The sequence below is a fragment of the Crocodylus siamensis genome, chromosome 10 (assembly GCF_052110815.1).
Source record: "Crocodylus siamensis isolate JL-2025a chromosome 10, ASM5211081v1, whole genome shotgun sequence".
In the NCBI taxonomy this organism is placed as follows: Eukaryota; Metazoa; Chordata; order Crocodylia; family Crocodylidae; genus Crocodylus; species Crocodylus siamensis.
In genome coordinates this window covers 12899498-12909192 of record NC_143404.1, presented here as the reverse complement: position 1 = coordinate 12909192, position 9695 = coordinate 12899498, and the positions used below count along the sequence as shown (strand labels likewise).

The window sequence follows — 9695 nt, the reverse complement described above, 5'->3', positions numbered from 1 at the left end:
TGCCTCAAAAATCACGGTATATTTCGGGGGTGTATTTGCTAGCCACATTGGTCTGAGAAAAAAAATGCAAAACTCTTAAGTGCAATCAGGACTCGTAGTAGAGACAATGTCTTTTATTAAACCAACAAGATTTTTGCAAAAAAAAAAAATTTAAATTAATTTTTTTTTTGCAAAAATCTTTTATTAAACCAACAAGATTTTTGCAAAAAAAAATTCCTTCTTGAAAATAAAATTTGTTTCCCCTAAAACCTTGTTGGTTTAATAAAAGATACCATCTCTGCTCTTGAATCCTGATTGCCTTTTCATTTAGACCAGTAACCTGCATCCCTAATGCAAAGCTCTAGAGCTCTTGCGATTTCGTGCTCGCGCTAATAAAAGGTGTCCTCTCTGCACCCGGAGGCGTGGGGTCCTGCGTGTCGCCACGGTATACGGGGCCCGCTCGCACGAGAGCTGCAAGGAGCGCTCACACGCGCTGATGAGCCTACCCCGGGTGCGCATCGCCCGCGGCTACACCCCGCCCCTGCAGGGGGAGCCAGAGCGCGGCAGCCTGTCACATGATGGCATCCGGGGGGCGGGGCCTCGCGCTCGGCTCCTTCCTCGGTCACGTGCCTCACCCCCTGGGCCGGGTAGCTGTCACGTGACCGGCTGCGCGGCGCGGGGGCCGCTGGGTAAGCCCGGCTGCGGGAGGAGCCCGAGGGAGGAGGCAGCGCGAGCGGAGCGGACGCCGCGGGGGCGCCGAGGCCGAGCGCGCCCCTCCCCGCCCCCCCCCGCCATGGAGAGGCGGGACCCCCGCGCCGCCGCCCGCCGCCCCTGACCCGGCCTCGTCGCGCCCGCCCCGCGCTCGGCCTCTCCCGCTGGTGGGTGACTCAGGGCCGGGCCCGCAGCCGCCCCGACCCCCCGCCCGGCGGCCCGGCTGGAGGCAGCGGGACATGCTCCGGGCCTAGCGCGGCCGGCAGCGGAGGTGAGCGCGCCGGGCCCCTCGGGCACCTCCCCGGCCCGGTACTTGGGGCCGCGGCCGCGCTTGCGGGGGTGGGGATTCCCTGGGGTGTCCCTGCGGGGAAAGCCGGCCGGGCGGTTGGGGCATCGCGGGCTCCGGCCCGGCCGCAGGACCTGCGAGGTGACTCATCTGCAGCTGCTCCGTTTGACCCCCATTGAAAAGCCAAGTGTGGCAAGGCCCAGCAGGCGGCAGTGTCGGGGGCCCGGGCTTGTGAATCCTGCTGTCAGTCTGGTGGGTCCGGCTGTCACCCGGGCTTGTCAGTTGATCGATCTGCATTGCCTGGGCTTGTCAGTGTTGCTTTGGGCCTCTTTATTTAGTGTGAAATTACGACCTGTTCACATATATTTTGCCTGTCCTGCTCCTGCCAGTTCAACCTCTTGCTTGTTTCGGTGGGAGCAGATCAGGCCCTTACTTGGCTCCTTAGTGTTTAAAGTGAAGTCATGGTCCCAGATTTCCTGGCTTTTTCTAACTTTTGTTGTCTCCTTTTGGGGTCTGAGGAAGCTCTTTGATTTTGTTTGATTTCGTTGCATTTCCCGCCCCCCCCACACGTTCCCCAATAACTCTGAAGACGTTTATCTTCTCTGCGGAGTGGGGAGCTTGCTAGCCTGCAGGTGTTGTTGTGAAATGGAGTTCAGTCAAGTGACTTGAGGGGGTGGTTGTGGGCAGGATTTATTACTTGGTAGCCTCGTCTCTTAAAACATGATTAAATGTAGGGTGCTACAGGGGGGTTGTGTGGTCTAAGGATATACGCAGACAAGGTTCTTTGGGTAGATGTAATATCTTTTACTAGATGCACTAAATAGTTGGAAAAATTGTTCTTTGCAAGCTTTTGGGCATGAACACCCTTCTTCCGGCACCACAGAGCCTCCCTGTGCCTAAAGAAGGGTGTTTGTACCCAAAAGCTTGCAAAGATCAATTTTTGCAACTATTTAGTTGGTCTAATAAAAGATATTACATCTACCCAAAAAATCTTGGGTGCTACTGTGTGCATTTTTACAGTCTGGAACTGTGATACCTTGCTGTTAACAGAGGTGGTTTCTGCTCGGCCTAATCTCTTGGCTCTGATTGGTGGAATGGGTTGAGTAGACATGCTGCTTTTCGGTGGGGGGGAGGATTTCTTATTGCCGCTGAATTTTGTTCCCTTACTAGGCTTTATTAATATATCGGGGCTACTTAAAAAAATTAGACTTACTGTACACTTGAAAATTTTTCATCTCTGACTTTGTATAGTTACTGTCACTACTAACAGGCTGAAAAGCTTAATTTAGTGTTGAAAGGAGTTTCAAATCCTGTACCTGTTTATTTACTTACACCTCAGGGTTTGGGTTTTTTTTGTATTTTTGTTTATTGTCTGAAATATTGCAATGGGGAAGCTGACTGTTGAAGGGAAATGGTGTGACTTCCTACCCAAAGTTCTGTTAAATGCAAAGACAAATGAACACAGAGTTTTGTTTTTTTTTATTGATTTCCTTTTCTTCTCCTCCCATACAGAAGTCATTTAATAATGCTAGATAGAACTTTGGACAGAAAATATTTTTTAAAATTATTTTTCTCTTCTGTTAATCTGTAAAACAGTTTGTTGATTTGGGTCCAGTTTGCTTTAATGATCTAAATCTTTCTGCTTCTAAAGGAACCTGATTGTATTGTTAGCCTGGTATGTGGTAAATAACTTATATGATCATCTGTGAAGCCTTTGACAAATATTGTTAAAAAAAATACTAACTTTAAAAATTCAAGGAAACTAGATTAACATAAACCACAGTTCATGAGGTAGTTGTGTGGTGAGGAAACTTGGTAAATCTCACAGTTGTTTGATCCGAACATATTTGCATTGTTTGTTATATTTCATAGCTGTTTCATCTAGAATATTTGTATGGTTTGTAAATAATATAAATTGCTACTGTAACCTCTTTAACTTCTTGCATAGTAAGATATTGTCGGGTTTGTATTGCTTGGTTCCTTGTACTTCCTGCTGTGCCTGGTAGCTTCTAGCAAGGATGTTCTAGCTTTCTTTTTGACTAATCATTTAATCATGTTGCTGTTTCTTGAATGTCAGAGGTAAGCAGAGACATGTGTGGCCTGCATCTTTTAGTGACTAAGGCAGAGATTCCCAGTCTTTCTTTCTGTTGGAGCGATAGTGTGATGCACGGTGACCACTCTCCATGTCTAACTGTCTTGGCCTCAGAACAGTTGCCAGAATCTCTTCTCGCCATAATTTTCTGGCCTGTTCTCTGTTCACTTTACCTTTGGGTCTCTCCCTTTTTTTTTTTCCTGATACTTTTCTTTTTGTGGTTTTGCTGCTCTTCTCCATTGCTCTTGCTTAAGGGAAAGGTGCATTCTGATTATAGTTGGAAATCAACTGGTGATGCTCAGAGTGAACCTGAGTATTGTGTGAATTGAGACATGAAACCTCCATTGCCTGAGCATGCTGCCAGGTGCATGTGAGCTATTGTTGCTGCTGCCTTCATGAAAGGGCACTGCAGGAATGTTGTGGGAATGTGTATGTCTTTTAAGAAGCAATAATTGCTGTGATAGCAATAACAGGCTGGCAATAATTGCTGTGATAGCAATAACAGGCTGGCAATGGTGAAGAAGGGGTGAATATTTAGTCATACCACTTTCCAGGTCCTACAGTTTTTACTGCCTCCACTTTTGACTAATTTAATGGTTCTAAGGCTGGAAAACTCTGACTTGTTCGTGACTGTCAGATTTCTTGTGCTTGATATGGTAATTGCTCTCAGACGTACACATTTCAAAGTGTTATTTGCATGGCTTTGTTTCAGAGCTGTGTCCTTTTTTGATGCAAAATTATGTGCTTGCAACTCTCCTTGACACATGCACAAGCTAGACAAAAAGATGCATGCTTTTTGAGTTTGCTAGCCCTTTGTCTCATTAGGTAGAAAAGCTGTTCTTGTAGTTCTTATATCAAAGAGAATCAGTTTGGATGTCATCTTGTAAAGGAAAGAATACAATATAATCCCAACCTAAAGGAAATGCAGAAGGATATGATTTTACAAGTGTGACTATATCTGTGAAAAAAATTAAAAATGTTAATAGCCTGCAGTGATTAAATATAAACCACTAATGTTACAAATCTGTAAATACTCAGGTAAGTATGTTTATTTTTTAAAAGCCTAGGATCAAAGAGTTGCTGAAGTAGAGGTGGAAAAGAATTGTCCGGCCCATTTTTTTTCTGCCAATGCAGGATTGTTCTTATTGTGGCACTACTAGTGTCTTGTTTGATTATTTAAAAAATGATAGTGATTCAGCCTCTACCTGTGATACTTGATAGTGCAAGCTAAAGATGCTTCCTATCATGAAGTTTTTCTCTTGAGTTGAAGTATTCAGCCTGAATTCTTGTTTATTATTGCCCTTGACTTATGTACTTCCTCTCTCTAGGTATCCTGATTTGAAGGGCCTATGCCAGTGGTCCTCAACCTTTTTTAGACTCAAGTCACTCCTCACGAACAGGCCAGCTCTTACCTTTCACTGTTTTTGACTGCAGAAAAATAATAGCAATTTTATGTTACAAAGGACTCGAAGGTGACAACAGATCAAAATGTTTTTGGTGCTAGGGATTCCTATTTTGAAATATCTGGGTTTAGCTGGTGAATTGCATTTTACAGACATAACAGTGGTAACATTGCAATGCATGCCATGGCACCCTTGAAGGGATCTCAAGGCACCTCTGTGCTGCAGCACCCTGATTGAGAATCACTGACAATAGATGCTTCTGTTCATATTCTCCCTTCTCTTATTTAAACTAGTTATACATATTTACCTTCTGTGCCCCCATCTAATAATTTTGTGGGTTTTTTTTTTCTCTGAAATCCTTCTGTATTTCTGCAGTTGAGATGGCCACTGTATTTAAATGCATGGATGCCTACTTATTACCACTTCATTATTTGCAGCCCAAAATTCTATTGTGTAGCTACTGTATCGTTGGCTACTATACTATTTGCATTATCCATACATGCCTAACATGGCGTCCATCTCTCTAGCCACTCTCAGGGTTACTGTTTTTCAGGCTTCTTTTGCCTGTTTGATGCGTTTCAGATCTTCCTCTTCCCATCACATTTCTCGTTGACATTCCTTGCCTATATTTTGTTGTTTGGTTTTTTGTTTTGTTTTTTTTTACAATGAATGCAACACGTGTTAACATCATTAGTTGGTTATTGGCGGAGAGGTCAACAGAGAATGAGTCCACATTGTGATGCCCAGGAAATGGACCTGGGAGAAGAGCAGTCCCTGCATGGGGGAGCTTGCAAACTATTATTTTTCCCCTCTTTGACTTGTATTAGTATACTGTTCATCCTCTCTCCTTTCTGTCAAAATAAATGGTTTCTTCATTCCCCCTTCATTCATTTCTCCCCTTAGGTGCAGAGCATAATTCTGAGGGGAGGGTCTGATAGTTAAAACATGATCAGGAAGTTGTGGTATAAAACTTAGGGTGTTATGTCAATGTTCTTAAAAACAGGAGCTGTAGATTAAGTCTGAGAAAAATGAAAAATACTTTTTCTTCTTGACAGATCTCATTTTTATAACCATGTACAGCACTTAGATACTGTGGCAGTAAACAGTTAGAAATGCTTATATGTAGATGTAGTTTAAAGCCCTTCAAAATGTTGTAAAAATGTAATATGGTTTGACTGGTACTTCACAATCAAAATAATTGGAAATAATAATACATGTAATATAAGGAAATATTTCTGTAAATTTTCTTTACCATTTCATGCCACTGCAGCAAAATAAAAATTATCAGAAAATAAAGGTTATGTCTCTTAATACTTACTTGATTCTGTTGCACACATTTTGCTTTTTCATGCCTATTATTCTGTATTGTCAGTATTTGTGAATATATACACTGCAAAACAGTGTGTTCAACAGGACCATAGTAACAAATGTTGCTATAAAAATCTTAATTCTTTCAGTACCCAAGCTAAATTGTGCAACTTTATTAAAACAAGTTACTTTGAAAAATAAATGCAACCTCCCCCCTAAAAATAGGTTAGGAGCTTTCAGTGATGGCAGAAGCAGTGCTTTTTAATCGGGCCTTAAAGTTTGCATCTCACTGAAGTGAATAGGATCAGGAGAGGACAGTAGATCTTTGGTAAGCTGTTCACAATGTGATGACAATATCTTTGCTATGGAACAACAGAAGTGTATTTAAGTGAAAACTACTAAGATACTCTATTAAAATTATTTGTACCAAAATTAGTGGTCATAAAATTGTGGAGAAGTGCAGAGTAACTTCTTTTCCCTTAACCGACATAGCATTGATGCAACAGTAAGTAAAAGAAGTGCCTAAATTTGAAAAAAATAAAAAAACTTCCTGTTTAGAGAGACCCCAAGCATGGAAAATTCAGCAGCAAAGAAAAGTGATTCAGAAAAAGTTGAACATGTGAAATGAGCAAGAACATCTCATAGAAACTGTTTTGCTAACAATTGCAGTTGGTACTGCTATGCCTAATAACTTAATGTAGTGTAATAAGTCAATCTAATTGGCTGAAAAATAAGCTGGAATTTTTTTTCTCTGAATTGTTTTAATTCCTTTTTACTTCAAGGAGTTTGAAATAGAAGGACTTTTCTAAATACTGGAAAACTAGTCCATTTACATCTTTGACAAAATGGCCTTGTCTACCCTATAAAGGGTTTGTCATCTAGATGGGCTGTCAACTCTGTACCAATGAAACCTTCTAGTGGAGCTTATATTGGCATGAGAGCTTTTTCTAAGCTGATTTCCTGACTTGAATTTTTCAAGTTACAGTGGAAAAAGACTTCTTTGCCAGCATACCTGCATCTACAATTGGGGTTTTGCTAACATAGTTATGTTTGAGCAGTAATTCATCCCTCATTCTCCTAACTTGTAACTCTGCTGAAACAATGTCCTAGTGTAGACCAGACCATTGCATCTCAAGATTTACTCCAGAGAAATTAAAGTAGTTTGTCTTTTTTTAAAGTAGACATTCAATTTTCCAACATAATTTTAAGGTATTAAATGGTTGTCTTCATGTGTGTATTAGATAGTGCAAAACTTGTATTTGGGTGAAGTCACTTCTGTTAGTGTCTGATCTGGAGGTCTGAGATCAAGGTTAAATTGTACAATAGCAAAATTAATACAAATGAAAAGGTTTTACAGAATAATAATGCCATAAGTCTGTCTTGTAATGTGTGTTTATTCTTTAATTAGAAACTACAAAAAGGAAATGTCTGTCCTTACCCCTAGGCTTGGTCTAATCTGATTGGCACAGCTAAGTAGATCAGGGACAGCCTCTTATCTCTTGGAGAACCCTGTGGATTCACTTCCTTCAGACTCTCCTTCCTGGGGTTCCTGAGTGCAAATGTTAAGTTATATTTCACGTACATTTAGAATAACTTGGCAAACACTGTTGTTAAAATATTGACTTAACATCGTAGAAAATATAGTGTAGATAGAACCTAAAAGATAAAGTATGGAAAAGCTGTTCCTTGAGCACTGTATACTTTGCTTGTAATAGCTGAATCAATTATGTTAAATTTAAAAAAATACAAGTAAGATGTTTTTACTGTGACATGTCCTAAGCCAGCAATTACCAGAAATACTTTTTACTAGTAGAGGGTTTTAATAAGTAGTTAGTCTTAATCATAAATCAGAATTAAATTAGCAAGTTGTTAAGAGAGGATTTTTCTGCCCTCTCTGTCTCCTATTTCTTGTCAGTTTTTTCATTTAAGGGGGAAAAAAATGCTTTCTTTATTGGATTTCTGAGCTCTTGCACTAAACTAGCATTTAGCAATAGCAATGTTTTTGTAAGGATTTCCTAACTTACTTAATGGCCAAACGGCTATATTTGTGTATGTGTTCCTGTAGCCTGATTTACAGCGGGACACTGAGCACTGACTGTTCTGTTTTGGACTAATGGGAGAGGGGGGTGAGTATCAGAAATGTTTTTGGGCCCCTATTGCGTTATAAGAGCATAGTTTCACTCTTGAGACCTACCTTAGCTTTGTTTGGATAGCACCTTCCAGAAGGAGTTGATTGTAATTAAAATTATCTGAAAATATGTAGTGTATTTAATTGATTAAATTATAGATTTGATTTTTGGTATTTCATTTGTACTTTTTAATTTTTTTTTTTTTTTTACAGAGAGGTTGATTCTCAATGGCTGGTTTAAGTTGAGAGGACTTCTGGCTACCTGGGAGAATACACATAAACACTGTATCTGCATACATTTATTTAAAACATTTTGTAGTTTGACACATTCATTCTGATTCTTAATGGTGAATGATGCATTTCTTAATTACTAGATGAGGCAAACCATAAATATCAAATATTATTTTTAAATTATTTAATAAAACCTCATGTGCTGGATAACTAAGGGGGGAAAAGTAGTATTATAAAAGGTTTTGCCTTTCAAACTGATGTTATCTCTGCACTGATTTCTTTGTGGTCACTTTTTGGTAGATTTCTTTCCTTGTTTTTATCCATAACTTGGAAGACAAAAGCAGCTGCTTTTTCAGTGACCAGTTGATTCCTCAGCTAGTCATTAAGCTCGGTAAAACACTACTTAGCTTGTTATTTCCACTTGTTCAGTGGTGATTTGAAAAACAAAACAAAACGCTGGCAGTAAATATATACTACCTGAGTGCTTCTGTTTAATTAATTTTTAATTGATTTTTAAGTTATTTAGGTATTAGGTAAGTTGTCATTGTCATGGATTCACTTCAAAACCAAGTTGCCTTTAAGGCTTACTGTGGCATGCATAAATATTCTCCCACATTAGATATACTCTTGTGTTGGTTAGTTTGTCTTTGCAGTTAGTGTGAAGCTGTGTTCAGTTTTGTCACTTTTATTCACTTATGTTTTGTAGTATTTGATTTAAATGTACGTTTCTGATTTCAGGCTGTAACTCGGGGATAATCATATAAGGAGTTTAGCACACACCCAAGAGACATACAGTTGGTATGCGTTCTGTGCTAGTGGTGTTGGTGATGATGGAGTTTTAAGAAACAATAGCTGTTCTCATTTTTAGAAGGTCATTTGCTCCTCCTGTAGGTTGAAACAATGGCTAATTAAATGGGCCCAAAGACTTTTGGAATGAGGAGTGGCATACCTTTAGTCACACCTACCTGGTGCAGAGGGAAAGCTCACCTTCATAGTATTCACCTCTCCAGAAAGAGAGAGATTTGGAGGGCATGAAGGCTTGCGTCTGAGAAGATGGGAGCTAGTGTGCTCCTGTGACCATATGGCTGAGGGCAAGTGGAACTTGGGGGCATGTGAACCCCAAGCCTCTGGGCTTGGGCTTGCACATAGGATGCCTGCCAATGGATTTGGAAGTATCTGAAGTCCCAGGCTGGGGTGGAGGATACTTGCCAATAGCAAGGCCACGTGTGCTTCTCAAATGTTTTGAGCAGATTTGAACCTATCTGGCTAATTTGACCTGGGACAGTTTTTAAGGAAAAAAGTCCAAGAAGGTGGGGTGGTGATTAGGAAATACTTAGGGAAGAAGGATGTTTATTTGCTCCAGCTTCTGAGCTGTTGTCCTGAACCTGGGGAATCCATTTACATCTATGTCTCAGTTAGGGCAAGTTGAAGGAGTCTGTGAGCTAGCAGGATGCTGCCTAAGAAAAATCCAACTGCAGGAAAGTTACTAGTTAAAAGGAATTACTCTGGAGCTGTTTCTAGATCAGGGGCAGGCAATTATTTCAGGTGGAGGGCCAC

The 9695-nt window shown here is 40.7% G+C and overlaps 1 protein-coding gene across 1 annotated transcript in view; it reads left to right on the top strand.

Moving 5' to 3' along the window:
- The first annotated feature begins 670 nt into the window (after positions 1–670).
- Positions 671–9695, top strand: part of AFF4 (ALF transcription elongation factor 4) — a 79433-nt gene continuing 70408 nt past the window's right edge. The window contains 1 exon segment of the mRNA XM_090064518.1: positions 671–961. The gene's annotated coding sequence lies outside the window, so the exon portion shown is untranslated.